General features: G+C 41.6%; 1 long non-coding RNA gene across 1 annotated transcript; it reads left to right on the forward strand.

The window, feature by feature from the left end:
* The first annotated feature begins 425 nt into the window (after positions 1–425).
* Positions 426–1,570, forward strand: LOC117560471. The gene is made up of 3 exons (XR_004571165.1): positions 426–506; positions 966–1,076; positions 1,516–1,570. It is a non-coding gene; the product is annotated as an uncharacterized LOC117560471 (long non-coding RNA).
* The last annotated feature ends 8,468 nt before the right edge of the window (positions 1,571–10,038 follow it).

Below are 10,038 nucleotides of genomic sequence, written 5' to 3' on the forward strand. Positions count from 1 at the left end.
TGCAATATACAACTACACAAAAATAATTACTTTTTAATTTACTATATCCAGAGCTGCCAAGTCTCACCCTTTGAGAGTGAGAGTCACGCAATTTAACCTCTTCACACGCCTCACGCCACACTTGCCATTTCACACGCTTTTTTCCCCCTCTCACTACTTTATAATTATTTTTGTATTTAATGATATATTTCCATAACTTGTTGCTCGAGGCTTGCCGTAGTTCGAATCAGGGACAGGGTGAGTCCGCCCTATTCTGCCCCCGATTGGCTGACCGAGATATGTGATAACCAATCATCAGCCCTCGAGGCTAAATCTAACCAACCCAACGAAAGGCACCACGTATACAAACCAATCAGAGGCAGCTTAGGGCGGGTCATTGCGTCTCTATCCTATGAAGAACAACCTAACTCTATGGCGGAGAAATAGAAAAGTAAACGTGAAACGTCTGTGTCAGCGCCTCAATAATGCCGTGACTGACATTTTCATCTGAAGCGGGAGGTCAAACGGTAGGTAACCACATTATTTTTTACAAATATTTTTATTTTGATGAAGTCAACGGTGGGTCTGACTACGTGAGACTTAACGTTACACAGGCTGCTGGTGAGCAGTGTGGCAGGTTGCTGCGGTGGGTTTAACAACAACCGTGACTAATAGCAGTGTTAGTTAAATCATCACGTATTTGCGTGTGTGAGCTAATGGATACTTACTATGAGCTAAGGGAATTTACAGTACTGTACCTGTGCTGTTTGCATTTCTGTTTAATAAAATATTCAATCAATCAAACAGTTACATGTAGCTATATTTTGATCCAGAGGATCTGACTGTGGATGTGGGATACTGGTTTAAAGGAAGCACCAATACAGTATGCTAGTAATAATGTACTATGTTTGTTCCCTTTTTCATTAGCACTCTACTTCTAGGTTAAATGTAATTTTGAAAATCTTTTCTGAAATACAAATTTGTAGATACGGAGTTTCATCCGCAAGTTGCTCTCGAAGTTTCTGAAGCCAGCAGCACTGCAGCACCGGGAATTGCATGAAATCCTCTATAAGGACCCATCAAACCAACTGCCATAGGTAATCCTCCAAGTTTCACATCAGCACATACACACATACACATACACTATCCACTCACTGATCTCACTCACATAATACTGTTTGTTAGAGGGCTGCTTGTGCAGACAAGTTATGCGTTTGATAATCTCATCTCATCACACACATAGGACCACAATGGAAACAAGTCCACAGGACTTTTTTATGTTATCCTTTTAGCCCAAATGTGTGACTGTACCTTGTGCTGTTTGCATTTCTGTCTAATAAAGTATTCAATCACTGATGTGATGAAGATACTTAAAGGGGTGCTTTCAAGTTAGCTATTGTGGTTGTTGATGATTGCTAAAGGGACTCAACACCGGTCTTATTCCCAGTCTCATACTGACATGTTGGTGTTGGGAATGAGAACATATTGCATCTTAATGACCTCTGTGATGTTGTTGATTTATTGTGTCTCTCGTAGGAGAAAAGCTGGTGATCGGCTTCACTACTCGAGCTACACTCAACAGGCTCCTTGATGCAGGATACATTACACTGCAGCAAGTGCAGAGGTTCCAGCAGGCAGCAGTGGCGTTTCTTGTGAGGGCTGTGGGTATGCCATGAAGAAACTCCCCATGAGAGAGCCCCAGATAAAACATGCCATGTTTCTGGATGTGCAGCAGAGGGTAGAGTGTGGAGTGGAAGACGCCTTGTACTTTGTCGACAGGTTAGTTGGGGTATCAAGTCAAGTACATTTATCTATAGTGCCAAATCACAACACAAGTTATCTCAATATACTTAATAAGTAGAGCAGGTTAAAGACTCTTGGCTCTTGTCACATTTTCTTAACATTTTCTTAATAGATTGTAAAGTGTAATGACCACATCTGAAAAACAACCCGTTTCAGCTACATTACTTGACCAGATCAGTGCACATTGTGTTCTTTTTAGGTTTCCTGAACTTCTCCCATACAACGGACCTGACGAGCGTGACAAACTGAGTGAGGAGTTTTTGGACTACCAGTCCATGGACATTGCCATGCCCGAAGACCCAGCCACGTTCGACATTGAGAGCTTTTGGGGGAACTTGGCATCAATGAAGAATAAGGTAAGAATTATTCTGCACCCTTTGAAATACCCATTGACGTAATCAACTTAATTCTATACAAAAATACTTGAGAGTAATTAGGCTTCCTACATTTTTCAAAGGTGACCGGTATGAGCAGATTTGGGAGGCTCTCCCGTATTGGCAAGTTGGTGTTGGTACTTCCACATTCAAATGCTGATGCTGAACGAGTGTTCTCTGTGGTGGGACTGAACAAAACCCGAAAAACTGTTTGGCTCTTGATGGAACTCTATCATCCATCATGACTGTGAAGATGGCAAACCTTGAGCCACAGTGTTTCAAATGGGAGCCCCCTCCCTCTGTCATCAAGGCATCAACATCTGCCACAAACACCTACAACATGAGACATGTCATGTAAACCAAAACACACAAACAAAGACATGCACTTTATTTATTTATTTATAATATATATATATATATTATTCTGGTTCTAATTTTGTTACTCTTAAAAAAAAAATGCACTAAAGGAAAAGGCTGCTATTGGTTCTTAAAAGGCTGCTATTGTTTCTTAAAAGGCTGCTATGTTTTCTTTATATTGACATTTTATAAATAAATGTATTTTATTTGTCAAACTTTTATTTGTTACAATTGTTTTCATTTCTACTTGTGCTGGTCAATTATTAACACTATATAAGCATGAGGAGGCCGACAGTGCAGGGAGAGCAGCTGGCATGGGGGTGAAGACATCACAACAGTCTTAATGTTCATTTAAATTGAGATATTCCTCTAAATCGACGTTAAAAAAGGCACAAAAAAAAATCAAAACGCATCTTCCCCCGAAAGTCTCACTCCTACTTTTTACTGAAACTTGGCAGCCCTGCTATATCAGTACTTTGTAGGTTTATATGTACGTAATCTGCGCGACTTGTGCGTCCACATCTCCACGTGCAGTGCTGCATAAATAAACATGGCTGAGTCAGCGATAACTTTCGAGGGGTGGAGGTATGCCCATTATTTTGAGTTCGTCCGAAGAATAGACAAGAATGTGACGGTGAGGTGCAAACTGTGTCCAGGCCAGAAGCTGTTATCCACTGCTGTAAACACCACGTCAAACCTCAACAAACACCTGCAAAGAACACATGCTAAGGTGAAGCTACCGCACACGCTATTTGTTGTTTGTTTATATCACGTAGTCTGTTCTTCTTCTCTGTCTTCCGGTTGTTGTCTGTTTTGAATGACAAATACACACTACCACCGCCTGCTGGTAAGGAAAGTTATTGCCACTCACGCATGTGCTCGGCGAGTAAAGTAACGAGTTACTTTATGTAGATAGTAACGAAGTAGTGTAATATATCGGCAAAATATTTACAATAGCACATGTTTCAATGCTGATTGCTGAAATGTTACATTTATAATTTGTAGTTCAGGACCATGGACAATGCAGCTTCCTTGCATTGACAGTTCTCTGTGCTGAATTTCTGCTGAGTTTCCTTTGCCTCATTTTTAATGTTGTGACCTGTCTGGTTTAAATGAGTGTGTTGCTGCTTTGATGAAACCTAATTTGATAAAGTTTCAAATTAATTTCTGAAATATTTCGTTAATAAATATTTCATGAGTAATATAGTTGTCTTTGTCACATTTTATTTAGCATTAGTAAATAATGATGCACATTTACAGATATTTTTACATGATACGAGTGATAACACGTGTTATAAGGGCTATTTTGCACAATAGGTGTGCCTTGAGATTTTTACTTGTCCTTTGGTGTGCCTTGGGCACAACAAGTTTGGGAACCACTGGTCTACAGTATCTATCCATGCTGCCCTCTCCCTTAAATAATAATCATAATTATCACTCACTTTGCCTCATATTTGACTGAAAGCTAAACCCACAATGGCTCTAACGAATATAGTTGTGTCTTCTTTGTAGAAAGCTCATAATGGTAGATTTCAAATAATTGCATAAACTTACCATACTCCAAGGACATCTCTCCATTTAAGGTTCAAGGTTCTTTATTTGTCACATGACATGAGATGACAGACAGTCAGAGTAGTCATGTCGATGAAAATCTTAAGTCACAGGCTTCTCCAACAGTGCAACACAATAATACAGATAAAAAGAAAATATAGTGCAAGTAAATATTAAAAAGTAAATGCAAAAAGAAAAATAGTTTAAAAAAACTAAAATAGTGAAATAAGAGTCTATATGCAAGTTATTGGAATTATATATTAGATGAATAATTACTAAGTAGCAACAACGGCAGCAAACAGATACAATTGAAGTAGATGCTCCATGTCTCTGCTGCAGTGTGAATCTATAGAAAGGTAAAGATTTAAAACCTTTCTAACTTGTTATCAAAATGACAGAACCTGAGGCAGGGCCGTTTCTAGCTATTTGGAGGCCCTATGCAAGATGCTGTTTGGGGGCCCTATTTTGTCAAACTACATTGGGAGGATTACAAAGCCTTTAAGATGATCTGTGGAGATGCATTAATCTGTTACACTTTAAGAGGAAAACAGGCAAAATTAACGAAAACCTCTCTTAAATTCAAATTGAACATCTCAAGTTGACCCAAGCAATTGAAACTTACAGAAAATGATATTAAAAAAAGGTAAACAATGAGGCTCCTCTATGTCAATAAATGAAAGAGATTTTTCTCAAAAATGTTTACTTTACATTTTTCCTCCTCCTCAAAACTTCTGCTTCCTTGCTTTTTTAGAAGCAAAGTCATCAATAATGTCATCATATGACAGCTGCTTGCCAATCTCATGGTTGATGCTGATTATGGCAAGACCAGTGAGGCGATCCTGTCCCATGCATGACCTCAGGTAGGTTTTGATGAGCTTCAGCTTTGAGAAGCTCCTCTCTGCTGAGGCCACAGTCACAGGAAGAGTGCAGGCGATTCGCAGGGCAATCCACAGATTGGGATACAGTTCATTCAGGTTTTTTTTGTGGATGAAAGAGAGGAGCTCCAGTGCAGTCATTTCACATGTAGGCAGGCTTGGCAGATTGGTAATTTCCAGAGTCAGCTCCTTTCTATCAATGTCACCTCCATCTCCAGTGCTTAATGTGCTGCAGAGCTTGTCACACTGGTTGCACAATTCCACACCATCCAGTTTTTTGAAGTTGAGCAGCACTCCAAATCTGGCTCTCACTTCACCCAGAGTTTCAAATCTATCCTTTAAGGATTCAATAGTCGTGTCAACAACTACATTGAAGAATGTCGTTTCTAGCCTCTTCATGGCATCTGCAATAGGCTCGTCTGGGGCTTCATAGGCAAAGTGTTTTTTTGTGCTTCTCAGTCTCTTCTCTTTCAGCACAGCCTCCACATTAATTTCCTCACACATGTCTTTAGCAGTGGCCTGAGCTGCAGCAAAGCCAGTGTCTCTATAACTAGTCAGAGACATGTTTGCCTTTGTAAGGAGGTCAACTGCCACATCAAGCTGCATTATGGCAGACTGCAGGAGCTTGCTAACATGGTTCACATGGTGAAGAATGTCATACCATACCACTGTGCAAATGAGGAAGCGATATGACCCAACCTCTTCTGCCAAACTCTGTGCTTCAACCTCGGTCAGGGGATCTGTCACTTTGTCCCTGACCTCCAACAATGCCTCCCTTATGTTAGGGGCCTGGTACCGCACTGCCTCTATGCTGTTGACACGGCTCTCCCACCGTGTGTCACTCCAAGACTTAAGTGCAATAGTCAGATGTTCCTTTAGGATTGCCCATCTTTGTGGGGCTGCTGAGAAAAGGGTGTACAGTTTCTGTACATTACCAAAGTAGCTGATGGCATCTGTCGACGCTTTTGCTGCATCAGCCACCACCAAGTTCAATGAATGTGACATACATGAAACATAAAATGCACGTGGATTTTTCTGGAGCAGCCTTGCTTGAACCCCTCTGTTCCTCCCCTTCATGTTGGCACCATTATCGTATGATTGACCTCTGCAATCATCAAATGGAATATTAAGCTCCTTAACACTAGAACCGCCAACGGGTACATTTTACCCGCAGCTGTTTTTTTATTGTATGTAACTTTTTTTCAATAAAATATTAACGTCTCCCAGTCTGTGACTTTTCCTGAAAGTGTGTTATGTAACACCCTGTGTTGTTAAAAATGGTCAATATGAGAAAATCGCCAAAAAAATGGTTATTTATACCTATTTCCACCAGCGGGTAATGTTTACCTCATAGAAAATGCAGCGCTCCTCGCGCTATTGATTTAGCGCGTAAACATAAATATGACGTGTTGCTATAGCAACGCCTTTTGTCTACTGCTGTAGATCGAGAGAGATTGAGAGATAAATAGATATAGATAGATAGAGAGAGAGAGAGATAGAGAGATAGATAGATAGTCATAGATAGAGAGAGAGATAGATAGATAAATAGATAGATAGATAGAGAGAAAGAGAGCCGGTTATATTTCCAAAATGGACAAAAGAAAGAGACTCATGAACGTACAGGAGGCACTAGCGTTGCTAAACCGTCTGAGCGAAGCAGAGTCTGATGGTGGGGAAGTATCAGGACTGAGTGATGTGTCCTGGGTTTGTTCTGCCTCTGATGGGTCATCTGACAGCGATCCTGAGCCTCCGCGGAACGTGAGGCCGTCCCATCCTGACCCCCCGCTTGCAGATGGGCCTACTGTACCAGCCCATGTAGAAGGTATGATACAAATAAATAGGGATATACAACATAGGCTATTCCTCACTCAATTAAGTTTTCCTCTGTCACACACACACACACACACACACACACACACACACACACACACACACACACACACACACACACACACACACACACACACACACACACACACACACACACACACACACACACACACACACACACACACACACACACACACACACACACACACACACACACACACACACCTTATCGCTAAAAACACTCGGCCGCATAGTATAGCCTATATATTATATCCAGTGTTGTAGTGTGGATTTTTAGACTATCAAAACCCCCGCGTCCAACGCCCACTACACCACTATATCTGATAAAACACACCAGTGGCGGACTGGCCATCGGGATGAGATACCGAAGTGGGCCGGTCTGATAAGTCACTTGCCCCCCCCCCCCTCGTTGACAATTTACTAGCGGTACCGAAGTCGAGAGCTGATTTTCAGTCCCAGTCTGCCCCTGACACACAGTCAACACTGATAGCAACGTGTACCGTATATGTTTACCTGCTCTTCAAGAGAGACTAATACTACAAAATAAGACTATAGCCTACTTTTCTACAAATCGTAGGCTATCAAATATATAGATAATGCCTTTTCTTTTTACAAATTATCTTTTCATTGCCTTTCGAGGATGCAATATTATCAAATAAACATTTATGAATTATACTTTAGTCTAAAGTAGTGTTTTCCTCTCCTATTTTAGTGTGTGCCACTGAGCCGTCACCGGCCCAAGAGATCGGGAAAGATGGCACAGTGTGGACCGTCATGGAGCCTTGCGGAGGCGCAGGGAGATGGCAGATACAAAACATCCTCACGGATTCTGCTGGCCCAACACCACACGCACGTCATAACATTACTGACAAACTCACAGCATTTATGTGTCTGTGTGATCATGTAATGTTGGAGGAAATCCGTGATTGCACAATTGCTGAAGCGCGGAGAGACACAGCCACCTGGGATGTCTCTATTATGGAGCTGAAGGCCTTTATTGCGCTTCTCTATGTGAGAGGTGCATATTGTGGGAAGAACATTGAGATGGAGAGTTTCTGGTCCGAGCAGGGGCAACGCGTTCTTCAACGCAACACTGTCGAGGAACAGGTTTCGTGAAATCATGCGCTACCTGCGCTTTGATAAAAAGGAGACCCGCCGGTGCCGGTTGACCACCGACAAGTTTACGCACGTGAGGAAGGTGTGGGATCGTTTTGTCGACAATTTAATCGCGTCCTACAGGCCAGGGTCCGACATCACTGGATGAACAGCTATTCCCGACAAAATCAAGATGTCCATTCACACAATACATGCCCAACAAGCCGGACAAATTTGGCATCAAGTTTTGGCTGGCAGCTGACGTTGACAGCAAATACATGCTGCATGGCTTCCCTTACCTGGGAAAAGATGCCAGCAGGCCAGCAACACAACGACTAGGAGAGAACGTGGTGCTGAGGCTGGTGGAGCCCTTTGTTGGTAAGGGAAGAAATATAACCACAGACAATTTCTTTACCTCCCTTCCTCTCGCCAAAGCGCTTCTCGCCAAAAACACCAGCCTAGTGGGAACCATCAAGCGCAACAAGCGGGAGCTCCCACCCTCTGTGCAAGGGAGATCTGAGCTGTTCAGCACCAAGGTGCTGAAGAGCGACAAAATAGTGATCTCAGTCTACCAGTGCAAGCCCAGGAGAAATGTGACAATTCTCAGCATGCAACACCAGCATGTGGCCATCTCCACAGAAAGAAAGAAAAAGCCAGAGACTGTGGAATACTACAACTACTCAAAAGTGGGGGTTGACGTGCTCGACCAAATGGCTCGCCAATATTTGGTGAAAGGTAGGCTATTATTGTTATTATTATTATTATTATTTTAGGCCTATAGAAAACACTGCATTGGTCAATCGTTTTTACTAAATCCTATGTTTCTCTCAGGTGGCACATGTAGATGGCCCATTGCTGTATTTTACAATGTGCTGGATCTCGCTGCCATCAATGCCTGGGTGCTGTACAGGAGCTGCATGAGCCAGGAGAACATACCGAGAAGGGACTTCATGCTCCAGCTGACACACGAGCTGCGCGCTGAGTGGATGGCATCAAAAGCGCCACCACTTGCGGACCTGCCTTTCAGCGGGGCTGGTGCAGAAGAGCGCAGGAGAATGACCTGCATGGTGAAGGCGCACTGCATGCAGAATAAAACGTTCTGCAAATGTGTCAAGTGTGGGGATGCTGTGTGTGGCAAATGCACAGCCAAGGTGCTCAGTGTTTGCAACAATTGTGTTTGAGTGTTTGTGAAGCGTTGTGATCGATGTGTTCTTATTGTTCTTCTTCTCTGATGGTTTTTGTTATTTGTATACGTTCTGTGTTATCTGCTGTTCAATTATATAACAAATACATTATTATATTAATTTATATTATTGTCATGTTGTTGTTTTTTATGAGTAGAAGGCTATCAGACGATATGAAAGCATTTTTACCTTTACGAAACACAAGCCTAACATCAAGCGTTTATTAGCGAGAGTGGGTAATATTTCTTCCATAGTATATGCAGCGATCCTCGCGCTATTGATTTTGCGCGTAAACAAACATGACGTGTTGCTATAGCAACGCCTTTTGTCTACAGCTGTTCCTATAAATAGAGAGAGAGAGAGATAGATAGATAGATAGATAGATAGATAGATAGGCCTAGATATAGAGAGATAGACAGATAGATAGTTATAGAGAGAGATAGATAGATATATATATAGATAGAGAGATAGACAGATAGATTGTTATAGAGATAGATAGATAGGCCTAGATATATATAGATAGAGAGATAGTTATAGAGAGAGATAGATATATATATATATATAGATAGAGAGATAGACAGATAGATTGTTATAGATAGAGAGATTTGTACCTAAACAAAACACAAACTAACACCAAGCATTTAAATCAGCACTGTAGCGATATTTTATACTTCATGCTATCTGTACAAACTATATAATATTAAAAGCTGAGAGTCCACAGATTATATTGGTATACATTTCATCCCTGTGCGATCAAAACTCACTGTTCTGTATGGTACATTGTACCTTGGAAATAAATAGCGGGTAAACTTTACCCATTGGCGGATATAGGTATACAGCGACCTCTGGCGGTTCTAGTGTTAAGCCTGTTCAAAATCAAAGATGACAAACCAAGACCTGTTGTTTCGGAAGCCACAAGAAATCCTAGAAAGTGTTCCTTGATTGTGGGCGCTTTGTCCATTATGACAG

The sequence above is a fragment of the Gymnodraco acuticeps genome, unplaced genomic scaffold (assembly GCF_902827175.1).
Source record: "Gymnodraco acuticeps unplaced genomic scaffold, fGymAcu1.1, whole genome shotgun sequence".
Classification (NCBI taxonomy): Eukaryota; Metazoa; Chordata; class Actinopteri; order Perciformes; family Bathydraconidae; genus Gymnodraco; species Gymnodraco acuticeps.